The sequence below is a fragment of the Nerophis ophidion genome, linkage group LG02 (genome assembly GCF_033978795.1).
Source record: "Nerophis ophidion isolate RoL-2023_Sa linkage group LG02, RoL_Noph_v1.0, whole genome shotgun sequence".
Lineage (NCBI taxonomy): Eukaryota > Metazoa > Chordata > Actinopteri > Syngnathiformes > Syngnathidae > Nerophis > Nerophis ophidion.
This window is the reverse complement of record NC_084612.1, coordinates 58,490,482-58,517,216: the sequence shown is the minus strand read 5'-3', so window position 1 is coordinate 58,517,216 and position 26,735 is coordinate 58,490,482. Positions and strand designations below refer to the sequence as shown.

Here is a 26,735-nt window from a genome sequence, read left to right as displayed (position 1 = left end):
GAGGACAGTGGTGCATCGGTCCATCATGCTGGGAGGTTTTCGTTTTAATGACCATTGGATAAAAAATGACAAATACAAACTTTGGATAAAATATGGACTAAATCCACGTGTAGCCTGCTGCAAAGTATGCAAAAAGGAAATCCAGCTTTTCGATTAATTGATTAACGTGGACCCCGACTTAAACAAGTTGAAAAACTTATTTGGGTGTTACCATTTAGTGGTCAATTGTACGGAATATGTACTGTACTGTGCAATCTACTAATAAAAGTATCAATCAATCAATCAATCAATCAATCGCAATAGAGAGAGTCGGCTGTCTCCAGTCATATGAAAGGTAAGCCAGAGAGATTACTAGCCCTACAAGTGAACTAACGTTAGCTAAAGTTTTGTTTTCTAACCTTTTGGTACATGCTACACCTAAACTGTGAAATCAGCGCTTGATTACAAGTTAATTACGGACAGGTATTACGAGCTACGAAAGGAAAAAAGCCAGCGTTTGTCATTGATAAATTAAGAACTTCCCTCAACTAAAAATCGATTTGTTATCATAGCCACAATTATACGGCTAGATATGCTTAATAAAAGGTGACTGAGGTGTTGTAAAACAAACCAAATAATTTCATTTAATTTATTATCTTTATGTTAATGTGGAAGAGTTTTGTGAATATATGAGTGAAATTGACATTGTGAGGGTGTGTGTATTTATATCACATCATGCAGTTTACAAGCTCGAATACGGTGTGAATCAATCCGTGCTGTTCGATGTCAGTGTAAGTAAGAAAAAGAACAAGACATTTGAAAAACAACACAAATGGAGACACCAATGACACTGAATAGTTTACAGAAACACTGCTTCATTTTCTATTGTGGTTAAAAAGTCGCTTCTTACCGGATGTCAGCTGAGATTGTGCCGCCCATACAGCTGCCGTCGACTTCCCTGAGACACTGCGCGTCAATACCCGGCTGTGGATGTACACCTCCGACTATAGGGTACTGTTAAACTCAATAAAACACTAGCAACACAATAGAAAGATAAGGGATTTCCCAGAATTATCCTAGTAAATGTGTCTAAAAACATATGAATCCGTCTTAATGCAATCGCAATTTTTTTTTTTTTCTAGTCCGTCGTTATCAATATCCTCAAACACAAATCTTTCATCCTCGCTCAAATTAATGGGGAAATTGTCGTTTTCTCGGTCTGAATAGCTGTTTTTGTTGGAAGTTCCCATTAAAATCAATGTGAATATATGAGGAGCCCTCAACATGTGACGTCATCGTCTGCGACTTCCGGTAGAGGCAGGGGCTTTTCTCCAGTTGCGAACTTCATCGTGGATGTTCTCTAGTAAATCCTTTCAGCAAAAATATGGCAATATCGCGAAATGATCAAGTATGACACATAGAATGGACCTGCTATCCCCGTTTAAATAAGAAAATCTCATTTCAGTAGGCCTTTAAAAATTGTTTGAATTTGGCCATGCAGACAATGCTTTGTTTTTTGAAAAAAAAAAAAAAAGCATTTCAGAGATAGATTTGAAAAAGGTATTCGCCTCTATTTACCACCTGGTTTTGCTTGCTAAACAAACCCTGTTAAATTTGTCTGATCAAGCCATGATATGGTTTGAATAATTACTGATAAAACAGAAAAGAGTGCTTGATAGTCAATGGTGTCACAGTTCAGGTGAGAATTACAATGACAACCTGGCAGAAGACTTGTGACCAAATTCCTGTGCTTGTATCGCATGACAAACACCACCTAGAAATTGACCGAGCATGTAATGGCTCATTACAAATTACTGGACGCAATACAATTCTGACAGTAAAGTGTTTAACCGACCGGAAAGGAACACTGAATAGTTCCTGGACTTTAAACAACATCTGGCAAATGACCTGCTGAACAATCGAGGACCAGTAGATGACAGCGAGCCGAGCAAAGAACAGTATGAGCCACCATTCAAAAAAAGGATTTCACAACCATATGCAACGTTAAGAACATAAAAGAGCCATGTTAGTTGACGTTCGAAATGCTATGAGACGTTAGAGACAGTTCTGCAGTCATGCCCAAAGGTGCCAAAATCAAGATTACATACATGCAACCATTCCAATCTCAAAATGTCCAAATCATTTAGGACTCCTTCAGTAAAGTCTGCACACAAGGTTTTCTTTTTTTTTTTGTCCTGTCATGTGAGACAACAAAGACCAATTTGTGACAAATGCTGATCCAGAACTGTATCTGTTTGAACCTGACTATTCAGAGGATGAACTGCATATTTTAGAATCTGTGTGATAAGCAAGTAACAGTATTGCTAAATGAGGCGATTTTGTTTGTAAGTGAAGTGAATTGAAGTTAATTATATTTATATAGCTCTTTTTTTTCTCTAGTGACTCAACGTGCTTTACATAGTGAAACCCAATATCTAAGTTACATTTAAACCAGTGTGGGTGGCACTGGGAGCAGGTGGGTAAAGTGTCTTGCCCAAGGACACAACGGCAGTGACTAAGATGGCGGAAGCGGGGATCGAATCTGCAACCCTCAAGTTGCTGGCACGGCCACTCTACCAATCGAGCTATACCGCCCCATAAGTGATCGAAAAAAAAACAAGAAAAAAAAACACCTGACCTAGTTTTCCAGACTAAAGGAACAAACGGCACTTCAAGATGTTCAATATTTTTTAAAGTGAAATTGTGTCAATTGACACTCGATAAGTTATTTTGGTAACACTTTAGTATGGGGAACACATATTCACCATTAATTTGTTGATGATTAACATGCAAATTAGTAACATATTGGCTATTAATTAGTTATTGTTAAGTACTTATTAATGCCTTATTCTACATGCCTTATTATACAACTAGTAAGCCATTAACTAAGAGTCTTTCCTCATTAACCTCAGAATTATTGCTTTTTAGTAACCCTAACTCTTATATGTTTCCCTAATGTCCAAATAACTATAGATTAAGTCTTTGTTACTTTAAAAAGCAACTAATTATTGGTGAATATGATCCGCATACTAAAGTGTTACTGTTATTCTATGTCATGTTTTGGCTGTTTATGTTTTTATATAGGGGCCTCCCGATCTGATATCGGTCCGGTATTAGCAAAAATAAAAATACAAATATGGGACTAAATTTGCTTCCATGTAGAATCTCAGATAAAAGTGCTTTGAAACAAGTTGAGTGTATACCAAAATGGATACATGGACGATACAGCAGAGGATTGGGAGAATGTCATGTGGTCAGATGAAACCAAAATAGAACTTTTTGGTATAAACTCAACTTGTCGTGTTTGAAGGAAGAAGAATACTGAGTTGCATGCCAGGAACACCATAACTACTGTGAAGCATGGGGGAGGAAACATCATGCTTTGGGGCTGTTTTTCTGCTAAAGGGACAGGACGATTGAGCCGCGTTAAGGAAAGAATGAATGGGGCCATGTATCCTGAGATTTTGAGCCAAAACCTCCTTCCATCAGTGAGAGATTTGAACGGTTGACCAAATACTTATTTTCCACCATAATTTACGAATAAATTATTTAAAAATCCTACAATGTGATTTCCTGGATTTTTTTTTCACATTCTGTCTCTCACAGTTGAAGTGTACCTATGATGAACAATACAGACCTCTGTCATCATTTTCAGTGGGAGAACTTGCATAATCGGTGGCTGACTAAATACTTTTTTGCCCCACTGTATGTGCTAGCTGGGTTAGTGCAGAAACACTGACAAGGGAAGAGGAGGGGACAAGCTATTCAAACCGCAGCGCTAAGCTAGCTTTGAATGTCAAGTCGTGAAACAAGAAAATGATGAATGCTTTGTCGACTTCAACAAAAGGCTAAAAGGAACTGAGTTACAGCAGATAGTTACCATCTACAAAGAGGAAATTATTAAGCCTAACCAGGCAAGACAATAATGTGAGTTGATGCATAAAGGCTTTGAGAAAGAGAGATCCACAGAAAATTGGGAGATGTTGAATGAGGTTGAAAGTCAGCTGTTCAACACCTCTGACAGGATTAAAGGGGGTGAAGCTGATGGGCAAGGTGAGGAAGGTGGAGGCACAGCATGGCGAGTAACAATATAAGGAGTCATAAAAGGTCATAAATGAGATAAGTGGGTGAAAAAAAGACAAAGGAGGGACAGCTGGCAGGCAGCAGTCAAGGTGAGAGACTGGTCTTAATGGTTCATCCACTTTCGGGATCTCCTTGGAGCACACTCAGAAGTGGAGGGAGCAGAGGAATTAATTCCAGTCCTCATGAATGTCGACATTGACAATGGCCTCTTTTAAAGCCATGGAGTTTGACAAAGTAAATTCCACTTTGAGGCAGGGAAATAGTACTGGGCGGGAAGGCATTCCCCAGAGGTCTTTGGAACCTGTGAGTTAATTGACATTGTATTGGAGATCAGCAGCCTGACTGACAAAAAACATCAAACCTGATACATGGTCCCACTTTAACATCATCCTGGTGCCATAGTATGGAGGTCTGTCTAAACTGGAAAACTATGGTCCTATTAGCCTGACCTGTGTCACAGCAAAAATATTTAAACGCATGATACTAAACCGGGTTTGGGTTGCCATTGATTCTCATTTGAGCGACAACCAAAACGGCTTCAGAAAAAGAATGACAATTGCATATTTTATCTTGGCTTTAAGGAGAATCTAAGCGGGGGTAAAGGAGAACAACCTCACAGCAGACCTCTGATAAATTGATTTCAAAAAAAGCTTGTGACGTAATAAACAGAAACACAATAGTGAAAATCCTTAAAGCTTACCTGTACAGCATTCTCCCTATGCTCCTATGGGCCATAGAGGCCATGCACAAGAAACACGAGAGCCAAGATGAAGACACCAGACGGAGACACTAAGGAGTTTGTCTTTCAGACGGGTGTGCTGCAGGGTGACCCATTTCTCTTTTGATAGCCTGGCAGCAGTATCTTGGATTCACAATAACACCTCGGACGTCAAAAAGAAATCCTGCTGTACTACGACCAGACATGGACTATGCAAATGACATCTGTTTGTCAGTCTCAGGCTAAATGCAAATAAAACAGAGGTCTTTATTTAGAACATCCCCCTAAACCATCCACCTCTTAAAACAGCAGGAGGTAATGCTGTGGCAAAAGACTGTGATTTCAAGTACCTGGGGTCCTGGGTCAAGTCATCAGAACAGGACATTAAAGCAAGGAAACACTGAGCTCTGAATGGCATGTATAGTGTGTGGAAATCCAATCTCCCCTGACACATCAAGATTAGCTTCTTCCAAGCATCTATGGAGTATGTGCACTTCTATGGCTGTGAAGCCTGAACCCTGAAACCCGAGGATGAATGATGTGGTGTTGCAATAGCAATCTACTACCAAGAAGGACCTCTCAGAGCTGCTGGATGCTGGTCCAGAACAAAGACTGGTGGGAGAGAGTTGTTTTAAAAAAATGTTGCGACGGAGAATGGAAAGAAAACTAAAAAGTTCATTCAAAAAGCTCTGTGGATTGATAGGAGTTTTGAGTCCTAAGGAAAAGAATGTGTGTGCGCCCATAACACTTCAGATGATGGTTTCCACGGTTCTGTACAAGGCTGCCAGTTATGCGAAATACAGAATTATTACTAATCAATTTTGAGTGCACAAATGGAAAGGAGGCTATCTTTGTTTGGTTGTCTAGCATATATTGTTCTCCTTCGTTTAACGGTAAGTGCAGGACAGCTGAGTGGATTAAGTGCTGTCCTGACCAAAATAAGTCCAAAATGGCTCTCTGGGTGGTCATGACCAGGGCCACAAGTGGAGTTATGGCCATGAGTTTGTGCCAAAGTGTGGAGGTGACTAAGTTACTGACAACCAAAACTCTACCCTTAGCTAATTGAGGCAGCCATTTCCATTTGCACAACCTCACACACACTTTCCCCTCCACCCCGTCCTAGTTCTTTTCACTAAAAGAACCTTTCTCCCAAAAAAAGCCTTTTTTCCCCATTGAAGACCACCTGGGCTCTTTTCCTTCACTCACCAACCAAAAATACTTTGCTCTTTGCCCAGTTTACTTTAGCAGATTTAGACTTTTAATACAGACTGAAATCCTTTTGTAGGCAGTAGACATCTTAATATTTCCCTGCAAGTACACTAATATCATCTGCATATGCTGTAATCTTGGGTGGTAAGGTGGGTCCACGGCTGTGCCTGGCCTGGCCAACTCTGCCAATCTTTCTGGAACAATACACACAAGAGATTCTATGGCCAGGCTGTTAGCTGACCAGAGATCAGAAAGCCCTGTCTGATGCCACACAGCACAGCTATTGCCTGTTAAGTTATTTTTCAACTTATAACAAGCATTGCGCTCCCTTGTAGAGCAAACCTATCCAACCTTAAACCTTTGTCAAACCCAAATGCTCTAAGTGCAGAAAACAAATATTCATGGTCTACACAGTCAAAAGCTTTGTCTTGGTCCAATGAAATAATGCCAACATTTTAATCAAAACTATTTAAGATGTCTATTAGTTCAATCAAGCCACCCTTTGGTGTTTATGGCAAATAAAAAGACTATTCAAACTGTCTACCGGGCTCACGAAGAACTGTAGGCCAGGAGAACCCACAACAAGAGGGAAACCTCCACAGACCCCTATTTTGGTGAAATGAGCAGTTCGATCTGTCCCATGACATGGAGCGTAGATGTTACCCTCCAACTGAACCCTCAAATCTTTGTCATCTGCCATTGGCGCGTGTGTCTACTGCAAAAACAGCACGTTTGTCGTTTTTGTGAGACAGGACCTCAGAAAGGAGCTGTTGTTTTCCTTCTATCCCTCCCTCCATTGATGTTTAGTGTTGCTACTTCAAGACTAACCATGATGTGAGGGAATGACAGAACAGACAAGTGCACTAGAGGACAAAAAAACGTAGTTGAAGAAAAGCCAGGTGCTGCATGATCAGTTATGATTGCAAGCAATCTAACCGCCTTTTCTCTTTCCTGAGAGCTGCCAGGTGTTTATCAAGGCAGCAAATCCTTCTCTCATTAAGCATGTCAGTTCGTACAATCCGTTTCCTACTGTTTGGATACTCACTGATCTCAAAAATGTGGTTGTGTCCTTGAAATAGACATCCACTTTTATACTTTCTAAAAGTGTCATTAAGAAATGGGTTTATTTCACTTAATGAGTACAAGTTAGACTTACTGCTAATAATCGCAGCACTCAGAGTTATATAGTCAAATTCCCTATCATCACTGGTCATTTGGCTTTGAACCAGGGCTGGGGGATATGGCCTTTTTTTAATATCTCGATATTTTTAGACCATATCGCAATACACGATATACCATACATCTCGATATTTTGCCTTAGCTTTGAATTAACACTTGATGCATAAAATCACACCAGTGAGATGATTCTGTGTCTACATTAAAATATTCTTGTTCATACTGTGACGCTTAGCTGGCATCGTGGTGCGTGTTTGCGTTCTCTCGTGGATGCAAGCGGAATGGAAAACAGCGTGAAGGTAAGAATGATGATTTATTTCTAACTACATACACAAACTAAGAACAGAAATACTGTCACAGAGCACTAGAGACAAACCAACCGAACTAGCATGGGAGCTAGAAGGAACAAACAGCACTAGCATGTGAACTAGGGACAAGCAAACAAAAGAATAGCGTGGAAGCTAATGAATACGAAAAGTCTTAACCACAATGCGGGAAGAGCGATGTCACCTGTTGCATGGGATAGCAAACGAGAATCCGAGAACAAATGAAAAACAAGGGCAGGCTTAAATAGAAGGGATAATCAAAAAGCAGGTGCGTGTGAAGAACAAGGCAGGTGACATAAATGGGTAACTATGGAAACGGAACAAAACAGGAAGTGCCACCGGGAACTAAGGAAGTCAAACAACAAGACAAGATACAAAACGGAACCAAAACCAGAATATGCCATGATCCGAGGAGCGAATCAGGATACATACTGCATTAATATATGCTCATTTTAAACTTTCATGCTGAGAAGGAAATCACAACTAAGTAAATTGACCAAAACAGTATTTATTAAACAGTTATTAAGCAGTGGCACAAACATTCTTGTCATTTCCAAAACAGAAAGTGCAAGATTGTCAGAGACGTTTTAAAACAAGCTATGAGTGCACTTTTGTGCATGATGTCACTAAGATGACATATCAAAACAACACTAAATTAAAGTGTGCTTTTTGTACAGAAAGCCACTACAATAGTTTAAAACAAATAAAGTGTACTTTTGTGCATGATGTCACACAAGATATTTCAAAGACTGTGAAATAAAAATGAGCTGCATAATAGGAAATCAAATAGTGTCCCTCCTTCGCTATGTGGTAGGTTACTGCGGACATTATCTCCTTTTGTTGTTGACTATTTTTTTCATACAGTGTTGATCTGGAAATGTTTGCCTTGGCATTTTGATGTTGTGGGCGTGTGGCACCGAATGGAGATGTTGACATGCGGAGTAAGCTCTCTTCATTCTCTAGCAGGTGACTTTTCAAATTATGCTAGATATTAGCAGTAATGCTACTTTTAGTAGCAACACTTTTGCCCCACACTTGACAAATTACGGTTGTCTGTTCGACATATTCCCACTCGAAGCCAAACCACCGCCAGACGATGGGCCCCCTGCTGTTTTTCTTGGGAATTAATTCTTCCTTCATTTGATACCAGATTCACACCTTCTGTCTCTCGTATTACCACTCGCATGGCTCCGCTAGCATCACAGCAACGTATATGTATGTGACGTATGACGTGACAGTATTTGACGTATGTAAGAACTGCGCTTGCTGTCTGTGAGAAGGAGACACACGAAGGAGTGGGAAGAGTCAGTAGCGTAACGCCAGCAGCCAAAAGCAACTGCGTGAGAACGTATACTCGAATATCACGATATAGTCATTTTCTATATCGCACAGAGACAAACCCGCCATATATCAAGTATATCGATATATCACCCAGCCCTACTCTGAACATCATCTAAAATTATTCTAGTGTCCTCAGACGTGAGCACATTCATTTTAGAGGCAGCTTTGTCTCTTGCAGCCACATGACAAGTTCCTGCTGCTTGGGCCTTTGGATATATAGACAGTCATTTACTGCATATTCATGTAATCATGCATGTTTCAAACACCTGTGCTGTATAAACATGCAGCAGACCATTATGTACCACTTTTTCTGGGCATGGCGTAACATAGCATTACTTGACTAAAAAAAGCTGTGGGACAAGGATGTTTAATTGAGGGTTGCATTAGGCCTTATGCGCATGTATGTTACTGTGTATGTTGCTTGTTTGCCAATAGTTACATTGTGTTAATTTGAACATTTCATATTGCTCCTGATATTTTTTTTTGTGCTCTAAAATGTTCCATTTAGATGAACCTGTGCATCCAGTGAAAAAGCTAAGCGTAGTCCTGAATGGATTGTGCTGCATATTTTGATAATTTAAGAGACATAATCCTATGCCCACATCGTTGGTAGACCAGCTTTGCAAGTACTATCAAGTTTGCATGTGTTTTCATACACGCAAAACTTTAGTCCCTGCAGGATGTATTTGAGGACCAGTCTTAGACAATTTAGAGTGGGAAGCAAATTTTCTTTTCACTCGCAAAAAAAATACTCTAGCTCTGATTGTTTCCCCGCCTTAGAGACTCTCCTGAACGAAAGTGCAGTGAAGACAGAACAAACTCCCTTCTTGTCTCTCATGGACACAGACCTGTTGTTGTTGACACTGGACTGACTGACAAAAACACCAAGGCCGCGGAACAGAGACACACGGCAGGCTTACACACACATGTATCGTCAAAAAATATACGCCACACACACATACACCACCCCCTATCCAACGCCCTTAACGGTTGGGGCGGAATAGCTCGGTTGGTAGAGCGGACTTGCCAGCAACTTGAGGGTTGCAGGTTCGATCCCCGCTTCGGCCATCCTGGTCACTGCCGTCGTGTCCTTGGGCAAGACACTTTACCCAACTGCTCCCAGTGCCACCCACACTGGTTTAAATGTAAAAAATAGATATTGGGTTTCACTATGTAAAGCGCTTTGAGTCACTAGAGAAAAAGCGCTATATAAATATAATTCACTTCACTTCACTTGACACAAATCCCTTGGGGGTGATGGACAGCTGGGCAGCGCCTGCTACCGTAGCCCCCACTCCCTCCCCTCTCTTGCAAGTCCCAAGTTGTACGTTGTAATATGGATATGTGCTTTGCTTTTGAGTTTGTTTTCCTCCTCCAGACTGGGCCCCCTTTGGAGCCCAGTCTAGATTGTATTATTTTACTCATCCTCCCCCATCGTTTACCTTTTCCCCATCTTTTACAAGGTGCCTTGCGGCGACCCATCAGCGTTCCTTGTCTATAACCCTATACACTGTTTGTTTGTCTAATCTTGAACTGGTTTGTGCTGAAAACAAAGTTTTGTTGTACTTGTGCAATGACAATAAAGTCCTACCTACCTACCTTACTACCTAGTAGATCAGTCCCTGATATTGATATTAAAGGGATATATTATTCATTAAATGCTAACTACACATATTGCTAGCATACAAACACACTTGATAGAATTGATATAACACATTCCCTTCCTTCCTTAATCTTCCCCTCATTCACTATATTGCCACAAGTATTTGGCCAACTGCCTTTACCCACATATGAACTTGAAGAGCCATATCATAGAATTGTCCAAAATGTTTTGGTATCCTGGAGCATTTAAAGTTCCTTTTACTGGAACTAAGGGACCAAGCCCAATTCCTGAAAAACAACCCCACACCTTAAGTCCTCCTCCACGAAATTTCACACTTGGCACAACACGGTCCGAAACGTAGCGTTCTGGCAACCTCCGAACCCAGACTTGTCCATCAGATTGCCGGATGGAAAAGGGTTACTCATCAGGCTAGAGAAGGCGTCTCCACTGCTCTAGAGTTCAGTGGCGACGTGCTTTATACCACTGCATCCGACGCTTAGCATTGGACTTGGTGATGTATGGCTTAGATGCAGCTGCTTGGCCATGGAAACCCATTCCATGAAGCTCTCTGCGTACTGTACGTGGGCTAATTGGAAGGTCACATGAAGTTTGGAGCTCTGTAGCAACTGACTGTGCAGAAAGTATTTGCACTATGCGCTTCAGCATCCGCTGACCCCTCTCTGTCAGTTTACGTGGCCTACCACTTGGTGGCTGACTTGCTGTTGAACCCAAACTGTTTACTTTTTTAATAATAAAGTTGACTATTCAATATTTAGGAGCAAGGAAATTTCACAACTGGATTTGTGGCACAGGTAGCATCCTATGACAGTTCCACGCTGGAAATCACTGAGAGCGGCCCATTCTTTCACAAATGTTTGTAGAAACAGTCTCCATGCCTAAGTGCTTGATTTTATAAACCCGGCCAAGTAATTAGGGCACCTGATTCTCATCATTTGGATGGGTGGCCAAATACTTTTGGCAATATAGTGTATTTAACGCTTGTTAACAATTAATATGAAATCATCGGTTTTAAAGATATACTTGTTAGACTACCTAGCCCATGACACCATAAAATAAATCTAAGGCGGTAATTCCTAAAATGAAAATAGATGGGGAGTTTTTGTTAGAAAGTATCAACCAAAGAGAAAGACAGCACTTTTTTTTCATGGAAAAGTTAACAGGATTTTCGTTCCTCTCTTCAATAAAAAAAAATAATTTTTCCAGGTTCAATGTAGAAACACTTTTAAGTGCACAGTGTGCTGGCAACATACCTCAGCAGATGACTTCTTGGTGGAGTTGTGCAGAATGCTTCAGGGCTATACTTGCCTGTGGAAAGAGAAAGCAAGGGTATTATTTCTGGGATGTTTTTATAATGTGAAGGGGAGAAACAGAGCATCAATATGCAGCTTGATGTCAAGCCCCGACCATCTTCTCCATACCTCGGATGTGACCTCACAATCTCCTGAGTAATCAAATAAGTGACTATAAGGGTGATTACACAAGAAGAACTGCTGATTAAAGCTTGGGACTCAGAGCACAGAAGTTGCCTTCTTAGACCTCACCAATGGCTTTCTTACTGCAGTTGACTCAGGACTAATCTCTATCCTCCTCCTCTTGGACCTGAGTGCAGCCTTTGACACCAATCTTCCTCAATAGACTCTCTTCACTGGCATCACAAGCACTTAGCCATTCTGCAGTATTCATAGGTGTACCTCAGAGATCTGTTCCGGGGCCCCTATCGTCTACCTCCTATCGGATGGCTCTATCTTTTATAATTTTCCTCAACAATCAATCGCCTTTCATCTTTGCAATATTAAAGGCCTACTGAAACCCACTACTACCCACCACGCAGTCCGATAGTTTATATATCAATGATTAAATATTAACACTGCAACACATGCCAATACGGCCTTTTTAGTTTACTGAATTGCAATTTTAAATTTCCCGGGAGTTTTTTCTTGAAATGTCGCGTAATGATTACGTGTACGCTTGACGTCACGGGCTGTTAGGAATATGAGCGCTGCACACACAGCTAAAAGTCGTCTGCTTTAACGGCATAATTACACAGTATTTTGGAGATCTGTGTTGCTGAATCTTTTGCAATTTGTTCAATTAATATTGGAGAAGTCAAAGTAGAGAGATGGAGTTGGGAAGCTTTAGCCTTTAGCCACACAAACACACAGTGATTCCTTGTTTAAAATTCACGGAGGTGAAACTTTACTATGGATCAGAGCGGACATGGATCCCAACCGAATGTCAACCAGCAGGTTTCGGTGAGAGAATTGTGGTTAAAAAGTCGCTCCTTACCGGATATCAGCTGAGATTGTGCCGCCCATACAGCTGCCGTCGACTTCCCTGAGACACTGCGCGTCAATACCCGGCCGTGGATGTACACCTCTGACTATCAGGTACTGTTAAACTCACTAAAACACTAGCAACACATATAAAGATAAGGGATTTCCCAGAATTATCCTAGTAAATGTGTCTAAAAACATATGAATCCGTCTCAATGCAATCGCAATTTTTTTTTTCTAGTCCATCGCTTTCAATATCCTCAAACACGAATCTTTCATCCTCACTCAAAATAATGGGGAAATTGTCGTTTTCTCGGTCCGAATAACTGTTTTTGTTGGAGGCTCCCATTAAAATCAATGTGAATATGTGAGGAGCCATCAACATGTGACGTCATCGTCTGCGACTTCCGGTAGAAGCAGGGCTTTTCTCCAGTTGCGAACTTTATCGTGGATGTTCTCTACTAAATCCTTTCAGCAAAAATATGGCAATATCGCGAAATGATCAAGTATGACACATAGAATGGACATGCTATCCCCGTTTAAATAAGAAAATCTCATTTCAGTAGGCCTTAACCAACAGCGCCTCGCTCTAACTGTCCACGCTGCTTGCATCTTTGTTCACAGACTGATTGCCACCCGCATAGATTACTGGAACTCCCTCCTCTTTGGGGTCTACCAGAAGTGCCTCCAAAATTATGTTGCCAGGGTCAAACCCGGAACCTCTCGTTCCATCACTTCATAACCATCCTACAGAAACTTTGACGATTAGACGGTGGATGTGTGAGTTTGAGTGTTGCTCAGAGACGAATACCATCGCCGAAATGTGCAGAGGAAGTTCTGTGCACTGGATAAAGTCGGAGTTTAAATGTTATTCAGACTTTAGTTAAATCAATAACGGAGCAGAATCTCCTCATCCAGAAACAACAACACCGGAAATGTGTACCGTGAAAAACCGTCCGACTGGAACTCTAATAACTAAAGTTCCTTGGGTGAATAATGTAAACTCACTACACCTGTATGTTTTAGCGCGTTCATGGCGAGTTTACTGACAGATGTGAGTAAGAACTTTAAACTACTTTATAATAGAAATGTTAACAGCGGAGGATACTTTCAACGGAACATATAAAAATGATGGTATGACTAGAGTCATATTGCCGTGGCTTACTAGTGCAAAACCGTCCGACTGGAACTCTCCATAACTAAAGTTTCTTGGGTGAATAACGTAAACCCACTACACCGGTATGTTTTAGCGCTTTAATAGCGATATATAGGTTAGAACTTTACACTACTGTATACTAGAAATGGCAAGAGCAAAGGATGAATGTCCCATAACAAGAAGATAGAGAAAAAGAAGAAGCTTATCGACTACGGTATTGGCACGGACTACAGTGGCAGACTTGTGTCCTGAGCAAGACACTTCACCCTTGCTCCTGATGGGTGCTGGTTAGCGCCTTGCATGGCAGCTCCCTCCATCAGTGTGTGAATGTGTGTGTGAATGGGTAAATGTGGAAGTAGTGTCAAAGCGCTTTGAGTACCTTGAAGGTAGAAAAGCGCTATTCAATATTTATAGCGTTACATAATATTTGTAATTTTCCTGAAGGAACTCTCCTGAAGGAATCAATAAAGTACTATCTACAAGTACAATCCATTTATCATGTATCATTTATCACTTAAGTGCTTATAGCCCCACGTACTTTATCTTTAGTTTTTAAGCCAATAATACATCCATTCTCCCTCTTCTGTCTTCACATTGTTTCCGCTTGCATGTGCTTTGTGTATGCGCGTGTTGACCAACATGCACTGCGGCTCATTTACGAGCAACGACACCATGGCGCAACTCACTTTGATGAAAAAAAAAAAATGTACTTGTATTTTTCAATGGCAGTGTAGTACCTTTATTAATCTATTAGTACTGGGATACTATACAACCCTAGAGGGGACTAATGGAAAATTAATTCACATATAATTATGCATTGCAAAACATAATTCTAATTAATTTGTCAATAATAATAATCTGGTTCTGTAACTGTCAATACATTTAAAGTGCAAATAAAAATACAGCTTCACCCCTTTAGTCATGATTTTTGCGCTTGAGAAACTTCTTTAGGATTTTAGCTCAGGACTTCTGTTTGATATTGTCATTACTGCCACAAGTGGTGGAAAAGTGTATTAAAACTGCGCAAAGCACTCCCTTATGAGGGGCCGTCAGGGACATTATTCAGAATTACCTCTTACATACACTACTGAAATGCTCTCACATAAACTGAAATGTTTTTCTCTCACACACGCTACTGAAACACTCTTATACACACACTACTGAAATGCTCTCACATAAACAACTGAAATGTTTTTCTCTCACCCACTCTTATACACACTACTGAAATGCTCTCACATACACTACTGAAATGCTCTTACATACACTACTGAAATGCTCTTACATACACTACTGAATTCCTCTTACATACACTACTGAAATGCTCTTACATAAACAACTAAAATGTTTTACTCTCATGCACACACCACTTGCGTGTGAGAGACAACAATTTTAGTATTATGTGTGCAAGGATTTCAGTTATATGTATAAGAGCATCTTACCAGTGTGTGTGAGAGAATCTTTCCAGTGTATGTGAGAGCATTTCAGTAGTGTGTATAAGCGACATTGCATTGCAGTTCAGGTCACCAATAATGCCTGCCCATTTTCAGTTTAAGGGGTCCCTAAACTACAGCCCGCCAACGTCCAACATCCGGCCCGCTCGAATTATTATTTTTTTGTATTATTATTTTAAATCTGTCTTTTCTAATCCATTTTTTGATGTCCCCTAGCCGCTCAAGCAAATCATATTGTCTAAAAATGCATTTTACCGCATGACTTATATCGTCTTAGCTGTTTTCATGTGATCTGATTGTTACATTCTTATTTCGGAATCACCACGCAGCTGCATGACCATTTCAACAAGGACGGAATACACAACCTCTGGATTCATGGAACTTCTCCGCACACAAATATATTAATTGGAATATTGAAAAATTTTACATAAACATATGAATCATCTTTTTTTTTTTTTGCTTAAAAAAGGTTCCTTATGACTTATTATTCATATACTTTTCAATGTTTCTTGTAGTCAGACAAGAGATATTATCTAAAATTAGAGTTTAAGTTAATGTGTTAATATTTACACCTAACCCCTAACATAAATACAATAATTATAAGACCAAAAATTGTGTAGCACAAACGTTTGGGACAAGTTTAGGGAAATTTTGACAAAGTGTGTTGGTTGGGGGCTGTATGACATCACTAGTCAGAACATGTGTTTTAAAATAACTTAAAAACCTCGATGGTAGAAACAAATATTTACACCACAAACATACTGCCCCGGTATTTTGATATTTGCAATAATAAAGTGGGCAACTTCATACAGGTCTGTGTAACAGGTTCTTTTTTATTTATTTTTTACAAAATGTTCAAACAAAACCTTAATTCGCAGAATACACTGCACAAGTGAAGAAAACATTTTAACAAACCATACAATTCCCATGTTGTTCACTAAATAATGTGCAGAATTGAAGTGAAAATGTCTATTCCACAATTGCCATCATTTTCGAGTGGGTTCACTTGTTGAAAAATGCTCATTATCATCTCACTAATGTTTACATCTATGTCTGGAATTACAATGTTATTATTTGTCTGGAATTCTGGTAGTGGACCTTCTTCATCAATGCCAAAGTAGTTGTCAGCATCGAAATGCTGCTCATAGCTGGATGGATTCCTGCATTATTAACGACACCTGAATGCCACATCTGAAGTGGTGTCTGCCCCCCTTGCTTTGAGATGCAAAGAAGTTGTTTGGAAGCCAACTTCCATGAATCCAGAGGTTGTGTATTCCATCCTTGTTGAAATGGTCATGCAGCTGTGTCTGAAATAAGATTGTAACAATCAGGTCACATGAAAACCGCTAAGAAAATATAAGTCATACAGGAAAATGCATTTTTAGACAATATGATTTGCTTGAGCGGCTAGGGGACATCGAAAAATGGATTAGAAAAGACAGATTTAAAATAATAATACAAAAAATAATAATTCCAGCGAGCCAGATGTTGGACGTTGGCGGGCCGTAGTTTGGGTACCACTTATCTAGTCCAAAGAAAAGCGCTAAATAAATGTAATCTATTATTATTACCATTCGATCAGCTACCGACGTACCACGACGTGACTCACATTTCGACATGTTACCATAGCAACAACTCTGCAAACATTATTAGCTGATTTGACAGTGTACTTTTTCCGTTTTCTTCCAGACAAACGGCAAGTTTGCCATAGATGTCAGACTCTTAGGAGCCGCACAAACACTAGTTGCTAACTTGTTTGTAGTGGAGGCACACAAGGCTAACTGCTTAATGGCTACAATGCTATGTTGCCTTACATTTCGTAGGATTCAACAGTCATTTAGAAACAAAAATTATGTCTAATTACCTTTTCCTCCTCTTGCTCCGATGTCAATGAGGTAGAAGGTTGTGCTTGATAAAGCTGCGGATGGTGCACTATTGCAACGGAACGAGTGCTCCAGGCTGCTTAGCTGTCGGGAGGAGAAAGAGGCCGCTCAGGTGTCGCGGCACGCAGGCGCAACAGACGGCGGCAGCCCGACCCTTGTTGCATTGAAAGTGTTCTTATATTCTCCGCTGAAGCCCTCAAATTATGAAGTAGAGCTCCTGCCTCGGTTAAGCTACTAGTCGGCAGTTAGGCAGACATTTTGTTCACAAACAATTTGGCTTTAAAAAAAAAAAAAAAAATGAAAATGGGCGGGCATTATTGGTGACCGGAACCGGAATGCAATGTCACTTATACACACTACTGAAATGCTCTCACATACACTACTGAAATGCTCTTACTAACACTAGTGAAATGCTCTTACATACACTACTGAAATGCTCTCACATAATAATAAATAATAATAACAAATAATAACATTGTAATTCCACACATAGATGTTAACATTAATGAAACGACAATAAACATTATTCAACAAGTGAACCCACTTGAAAATGATGGCAACTATGGGATAGAAATGTTCACTTTAATTCTGCACATTATGCAATGAACAACATGGGAATTAAATGGTTTGTTAAAATGTTTTCTTCACTTGTGCAGTGTATTCTGCGAATTAAGGTTTTGTTTAAACATTTTGTAAAAAATAAATAAAAAAAGAACCTGTTGCACAGACCTGTATGAAGTTGCCCACTTTATTATTGCAAGCGTCAAAATAACACTGCAATATGTTTGTGCTACGCCAGCGCCCCCCGCGACCCCAAAAGGGAATAAGCGGTAGAAAATGGATGGATGGATGGATGGATGTTTGTGCTGTAAACATTTGTTTCTAACATTGAGGTTTTTAAGTTATTTTTAAATAAATCTTATGACTAGTGATGTCATCCAGACCCCCACCACCACAAACACTTTGTCAAAATCTCCCTAAACTTGTCCCAAATGTTTGTTCAACAAAATTTTTTATCTTATCATTATTGAATTTATGTTAGGGGCTAGGTGTAGGTATTAACACATTAACTTAAACCAATGTTGTCCAAAGTGCGGCCCAGGGACCATTTGCGGCCCGCAGCTAATCTTTTACCGGCCCGCCATACATTCTGCAAAAATTGCAAAATTGCTAGTATTGCAAAGTTTAAAAAAAACATTTTAAAAAAGTGGAATGAGGTGAAATCTAATGAGGAAAAAGTGGCAATGTTGACACACAGCTGCCATGCAGGCAGTTTTTTTCCTTTTGTCTTTATTTTCTTTTTTTTCCATTGCTCCAAAAAAAAAAGGACAAAAAAAAAATCAATGTTATAATGAATTATTACTTAAAAATTATCACTTTAAGAAGTTGTATGTGGAAAAAATATTGCATATGTTGTGTGGTTGCCATATAAAAACATCCAAGTTTTGACAAAAGAGCATAAAACAAACAAAATAATAGTTCAAACTTAAAATATATATATATCAGAAGTTGATCTTGAAATGTAAGTGTTAAAAGTAAAAAAAACAACTAATAAAGATGTATCACTTTATAAGATACTTGTCGGCAGTTCACAAACAACTTGGCTTTAAAAAAATAATAATAATAATTATTGGTGACCGGAACCGGAATGCAATGTCGCTTATACACACTACTGAAATGCTCTCACATACACTGGTAAGATGCTCTTATACGTACGTATAACTGAAATCCTTGCACACAGAATACTAAAATTGTTGTCTCTCACACGCAGGTGGTGTGTGTGTGTGGGGGAGAGTAAAACATTTTAGTTGTTTATGTGAGAGCATTTTAGTTGTTTATGTGAGAGCATTTCAGTAGTGTTTGTAAAAGCATTTCAGTAGTGTATGTAAGAGCATTTCAGTAGTGTATGTAAGAGCATTTCAGTAGTGTATGTAAAAGCATTTTAGTAGTGTATGTGAGAGCATTTCAGTAGTGTATGTAAGAGCATTTCAGTAGTGTATGTGAGAGCATTTCAGTAGTGTGTATAAGAGTGTTTCAGTAGTGTGTGAGAAAAAACATTTCAGTTGTTTATGTGAGAGCATTTCAGTAGTGTGTAAAAGAGTGTTTCAGTAGTGTATGTGAGAGGAAAAACTTTTCAGTTGTTTATGTGAGGGCATTTCAGTAGTATATGTAAGAGGTAATTCTGAATAATGTCCCTAACGGCCCCTCATACTCCCTCCCCATGTATTTTTATTTATGACAGGGAGAATATGAATTATGTCATTAGCGAATAGTCAGCCTCGATTTGACTTTCATCTCGTCAGAATTAACTTTTAAAAAATCTGAAGTCATGCAACATCTACTTTAGACACACAATTAAAGCCTTAACTAACTTTGTTTTTCATTGAAACAACTTTAGCTTGTTGTTTTTGCAACATATTAAAATAAAACCATGCCTGCCTTGTTTTCCCTTTAATCACGGGTGTCTGGCCCGCCACATCATAGTATTTGGCCCATGAAAGCCTGGAAATAATATGTTGATAAAGTATTTAATTTTTCTCCATTTTGACAGAAAAATTACAATCACTGCATGCAGTTGTATGCATTTTAAATGTCAATACTATCTAATAATGCAACACATATATATATATATTTTTTTTTTAATAAATACTTAAATATCTGTTAGACTTTTGATTTTAAAGCAAGTCGTCAATTTAATTGTACACTGTAAAAATGACACACACAAAAAAAAAATCCTGTCTCTTTCGCAAAAATGTAACCTTAAAAAATAGGGGTAACATTTTCCATTGTGATAAACTGTAAAAAAAAAATTATAAATTTTAAAAAATGTGGTTTTATGGTAAAAAAAATAGACATACAACAAAAAAACTGGCGACTTAGTTGCTAGAATTTTACCGTAAAAAATAGTTGTAAAGTTTTTTTTTCTATTTACAGTAATAGAGTGTAAAAAGGACAGCCATAGATTTTATGGTAAAATGATGGCGACTGAGGTACCATTGGTTTTACCGAAAAATCTGCAGATTAATAATCAAATGCATAGTTACGTGTCTAACAATATCATGAGGAAAATAATTTTATACTCATTTATAATTTACTGTTAAAAATGGCCCTCTAAGTACAGCCATAACTGTGATATGGCCCTCAATGAAAACGAGTTTGACACCCCAATAAACCCCACAATTATTTAAATGCATTTATTTTATTTTTTTTATTATTATTTAAATTTTGAATAATTATAGGGTTTTTTTTTTGCTACAAAACCACGTCTTATTTTTTAACTACATTTTTTACGCGTAACTTCTTTACAAAAATGTATTGTTTTTTTTTCAGTGTTTCCTTTGTAAATGTTATGATGCAAGTCATGTTTATGACCTGTGATTTTGTGTTGTTTTAAATATGACCCACACTGCAAAAATTTAAATCCAAGTAAGATTAAATATCTCAAATAAGGGTGATATTGTTTTAAATATGACCCACACAGCAAAAAATTCAATCTATGTAAGATTAAATATCTCAAATAAGGCTGATATTTGCTCATGTTCTGTCTGATAAGATCATTCTTCACACTAAGCATATTTTATGTTAGAGTGTTTTACTTGTTTTAAGGGTTTTGGTCCTAAATTAAAGCTTGTTGCTGAGATTTTATGACCTATATTGAGTAAAACATGCTTGAAATTGGAATATCAACTGATGCAAAGCTGTGTCATCAACACTCACAAGTATAAAACTACATTTTGTTAAGTAACAATTTTTTACTTCAAGCATGAAAAAAATCATGATGTATGCATATCATTATGTCAAGATAATGGCACTAACATTTACTTCAATTAGGAATATTTTTCAACGTATTGAGCAAAAAGGTCCCTTTTTTTTCTACCAAGAAAAGTGCATTTGTTGTTAGTGAGAATATACTTATTTTAAGGTATTTTGGGGTTCGTTTTGGTGAGCTAATTTTACTGGTTTTGGAAAGTCTCGACAAGCCAAATGTTGTTGTTCTATTGGCAGATAATTTTGCTTAGTTAAAATAAAATACCAGTATTTTTTTATTTTCTTGTTTTTGAACACTGACTTTTTGCAGTGCAAGCCTTTGGAAAGAAAAAATAAAAATAAAAAAAATAAAGGAGTCTGGATCTGGAGAAACACTTTGCTATGACTCCTTCCCACAATCCATCACCACCCTGAATGCACACATACACTAAAGCACTTAATTTATAATTATTTCATGTGCAATCACAACATCTATTTTAACTCGTCATAATACATGCAGGATGCGGTTTTGTTGTTCGTTTGCTATGCAAACAGCTTGCATCAGTATTCATATTTCATAATGTGTGGGTCGGGTTATTTTGTTGTGAGGTAGTCCTTGCAGACGGTGCATGTTTTGGTCATTGAATTGTCGTTTCGTGTAAAGGAATTGAAAAACAAAAAATGATTGGTACATTTTAAAATGTAAAGATAACAATGAACAACAAATAGTTATTTTTCAGTTTCGAAGAGCCATAACTAAATCAATCAATCCACCACAATTAATCTACACAGCTCATAGTGCTTCAGAGACCAACACATCCCCTGATCTGAACCCACTTCTATTACATCTAAAAAACTGTTTGATTTTCATTTCCTATTGAAAAACTGAAAATATATACAGTCGCGATCAAAAGTTTACATACACTTGTAAGAAACATAATGTCATGCCTGTCTTGAGTTTCCATTCATTTCTACAACTCTTATTATTGTGTGATATAGTGATTGCAGCACAAAAAACATTCATGACGTTTGGTTCTTTTATTAATTTATTATAAGTCTACTGAAAATGTGACCAAATCAAAAGTATACATACAGCAATGTTAATATTTGCTTACATGTCCCTTGGCAAGTTTCACTGCAATAAGGCACTTTTGGTAACCATCCACAAGCTTCTGCTTGAATTTTTGACCACTCCTCTTGACAAAATTGGTGCAGTTCAGCAAAATGTGTTGGTTTTCTGACATGGACTTGTTTCTACAGCATTGTCTTCACATTTAAGTCAGGACTTCTAAAACCTTCATTGTAGCCTGATTTAGCCATTCCTTTACCACTTTTGACGTGTGCTTGGGGTCATTGTCCTGTTGGAACACCCAACTGCACCCAAGACCCAACCTCCGGGCTAATGATTGTAGGTTGTCCTGAAAAATTTCGAGGTAATCCTCCTTTTTTTTTATGTCCCATTTACTCTCTGTGAAGTACCAGTTCCATTGGCAGCAAAACAGGCCCAGAGCAAAATACTACCACCACCATGCTTGACGGTAGGTTTGGTGTTCCTTTTCTCCTCCAAACATATTGCTGGGTATTGTGGACAAAGATAAGACCTTCTGGAGGAAAGATCTGTGGTCAGATGTACTCCAATCACTCCATCACAAAAAAATAAGAGTTGTAGAAATTATTGGAAACTCAAGACAGCCATGATATTATGTTCCTCACAAGTGTATGTAAACTTTTGACCACTACTGTATATACATTGTTCATATTCCTGAACAATAATTTGCTATTTAAAAGGGGTCAGAGGTGGGTAAAGTAGCCAGAAATTGTACTCAAGTATGATTACTGTTACTTTAGGGATTTATTACTTAAGTAAAAGTAAGGAGTAGTCACCGAAATATTTACATGAGTAAAAGTAAAAAGTATGTTGTGAAAAAACTACTCAAGTACTGAGTAACTGATGAGTAACCTGATTACGGCAACAAATAATGCACAAAAACAAAAAAATAGCAATGAGCAAATTCAGAGCCAGGAATATCTCTTAAGCAACTAAAACAATAATATGTATTAAATAATAGTACATTAAAATAAAATAAGAAAAATGGCACATTGAGCCACAATAACTTAACAGCACCATAGCCTCAGTAGGCATTCATTGATTTGATTGATTGATTGATTAATTGATTAAAACTTGTATTAGTAGATTGCACAGTACAGTACATATTCCGTACAATTGACCACTAAATGGTAACACCCCAATAAGTTTTTCAACGTTTATCAATTACTTAGTAAATGACCAAGTCGAGGTGATCTACCTCATATATACATATACATACATACACATATCATATATACACACACATATCATACATACACACACAAATCATTTATAGACACACACATCATATATATATATATATATATATATATATGTATATATATATATATATATATACACACATACATTTACATATACAGTATATAATTTATATTTATTTATTTTGCCGTTTTTTTCACATGTTGAAGGTGTTTTAATGAATATACATGCATGTTTAACATATAGATTCCTATCTTTCATGAAGACAAGAATATAAGTTGGTGTATTACCTGATTCTGATGACTTGCATTGATTGGAATCAGACGTCCACGTTTTCAAATGGAGGAGAAAAAAAGTTCCTCTTTTTTGTCTAATACTACATGAAAGTCGTTGGTTTTTGGCATCTTATCTGTCCAGCTTCCATATTCGTTTTTATACACTTTACAAGAAATACATTGGCGGCAAACTCCGTAGCTTGCTAGCTTGTTTGCTCTGGCTTTCGGAGACTCTTATTTTGTTAGCACAGGCGCGATGGAGCGGCGCTTTTATTGTGAAGACAGGAACTGTGCGATCAGTCTTTAGGCTTTTCACCGGAAGTACGGTTGAAATAAAAAGTGTCTTTTTTCCTTTACACTTTTGATTGATTGATTGAAACTTTTATTATTAGATTGCACAGTACAGTACATATTCCGTACAATTGACCACTATATGGTAACACCCGAATAAGTTTGTCAACATGTTTTACGTATCACAGTCATGTGTCCACCTAGCTCTGTTTGATTGGTCCAACGTCACCAGTGACTGCATGTGATTGGTGAAACACAGGCATGCGTAGATCCTACTTTGAATGCGTGTCTGACAAAATCAAAACAAACAAAACGTGCATTAACATATCGATAAAAAAAAAAAAGTAACGAGTAGCGACCTGATTGCAGACAAATGGAGCGGAGTAAAATTAGCGTTTCTTCTCTATAAATATACTCAAGTAAAAGTAAAAGTACGTTGCATAAAAACTACTCGTAGAAGTACAATTTATCCCAAAAGTTACTCAAGTAAAGGTAACGGAGTAAATGTAGCGCGTTACTACCCACCTCTGAAAGGGGTACAGAATTTTTTATTTATTTTGCCCATCATTTGTTTTTCAACTGTGGTTGTTTTTAAAGAGCTTTATAAATAAAGTTGGTATGGTATGGTATCATTCACAATTGGTCTGTAAGACAAGAACACATGTTTTTCGTTTTTGTATTCATCTATAAATTTTAGCAAAAGTCAGCTCACAATGGAGTCAATGGGAGCTACCCAAAGAGACCACTACATAAATAAACGTCCAAAAACTGGCAACTATACTCCACCTCAAGACCTAAATATTAACTAATTATTAGCAATATTGTTTTTATAAGCACTAACGCAGACAATTTATTTTTAACGATGCATTGATCACTGCTTCACAGTAGGTCCGGTGTTCTTGGGATGCAAATCAGTATTCTTTTTCCTCCAAAAAGTTCTATTTTGGTTTCATCTGACCACATGACATTCTCCCAATCCTCTGCTGTATCATCCATGTATCCATTTTGGTATAAACTCAACTCGTCGTGTTTGGAGGAAGAAGAATACTGAGTTGCATCCCAAGAACACCATACCTACTGTGAAGCATGGGGGTGGAAACATCATGCTTTGGGGCTGTTTTTCTGCTAAGGGGAAAGGACGATTGATCCGTGTTAAGGAAAGAATGAATGGGGCCATGTATCGTGAGATTTTGAGCCAAAACCTCCTTCCATCAGTGAGAGCTTTGAATGGTTGACCAAATACTTATTTTCCACCATAATTTACAAATACATTCTTTAAAATTCCTACAATGTGAATTCCTGGATTTTTTTTCACATTCTGTCTCTCACAGTTGAAGTGTACCTATGATGAAAATTACAGACCTGTGCCATCATTTTAAGTGGGAGAACTTGCACAATCGGTGGCTGACTAAACACTTTTTTGCCCCACTGTAATTCAAAAACAAAGCAAAAGTATTGTTCACATCCATCCATCCATCCATTTTCTACCGCTTATTCCCTTTCGGGGTGGCGGGGGGCGCTGGCGCCTATCTCAGCTACAATCGGGCGGAAGGCGGGGTACACCCTGGACAAGTCGCCACCTCATCGCAGGGCCAACACAGATAGACAGACAACATTCACACTCACATTCACACACTAGTCAAAGACAAATACCTAGATCCAAACAACGGTTTTATTTTGATGTTACAGTTCATAAAACCCCCCAAAAAATGTCAGCAAAAACAAAAAAACTGAACAAAAAAGGGTGTGTGTGTTTTTTCTTTGCCTATTTTGACGTCTTTGAATATAAAAAAAAAAAATTTAAACATCAAGGAGGTTGTTGGTCCATTGTTTTATTTATTTAGATGTTGTTATATGTAATGTTAGATATATATTTACTCCTTTCTGGAAAAAACGGTGAATGTTACATTTCTGTACAGTACTATGAATATAATAAACATATAAAGTCATTAAAAATAATTGACAGTGATATTTATTGTTAAAATGTATGATTTACTGTTTTTACAAATACATCACGTCAGCTTGTTTGAGGAAACTTTGTAAGAAATATTCAATTGTAATTTTTGACTCCATATCAATTAAATATAAATATTAGATGACTTGTAAGGTTAGCTTTAGTGGTAAAATAAATGCTTAAAACAACGTGTAGACATGAGCCAGTTTACCTTTTAAATAAATATCAGAACATTTTATAGCACATTATAAATGCCTCTAAATTGTTTTATTTAAAAACATATATAAAACAATATTTAATGAGGAAACACGTGACTAATACTAGCCGAAGTGACCATTAAAATACACCAACATGGTCTCATACAAAGTGCAGTCATATTGTACGTTATGCAGCCCATAAATCATAGAGTGACCAGGACGCAGTATGATCATACATAGTCCTTATGGAGTATTAAGCAACTGAAAAAAAACGATAGTTAAATTAACTTTTCGGTTTCAAAATGAAGAATGGACTTTACTTGAGCGACCGGCTCATGCGTTTGACACTTACCGTATATCCGGGAGGGCAAGCAGTTGCACTGTTGCATTGTGGATAACGTAGTTATACCCCCGAGGTGTTCGCTTTGAAAGGATTGAGTATTGTAGATAATAAACTACAAATCCCGAAAACAGAGACGACAAAATGGTGCGTTCACAAACTCCGGGATTGTAGAGAGAACTAAATAAAAGGTAAGACAAATTGTACACAACTTTAGTGCACATTACAAATAAAGAGAGTAGAATATTTACGAATCAGCACACATTGTTGTTCGATAAAGTTCTCCAATAATTGTTGGTTGTGACGTATATTATAAAGATTTCAAAAAATACTCTGACACTATATACTGAGCCTGAAGTACACTTGTGCCCAAATTTTATTTGTATTGGTGTGTTCGGCCCTGT

At 38.0% G+C, this 26,735-nt stretch overlaps 1 protein-coding gene across 1 annotated transcript in view; it reads right to left on the bottom strand.

Moving 5' to 3' along the window:
* The window catches only part of fhit (fragile histidine triad diadenosine triphosphatase), a 307,588-nt gene extending 281,172 nt beyond the window's left edge, over nucleotides 1–26,416 (bottom strand). Inside the window, exons 1-2 of the mRNA XM_061887265.1 lie at nucleotides 26,344–26,416; nucleotides 11,707–11,761 (exon numbers count right to left, since the gene is read on the bottom strand). The gene's annotated coding sequence lies outside the window, so the exon portion shown is untranslated. The remainder of the gene's footprint in view (nucleotides 1–11,706; nucleotides 11,762–26,343) is intronic.
* Nucleotides 26,417–26,735: the final 319 nt, after the last annotated feature.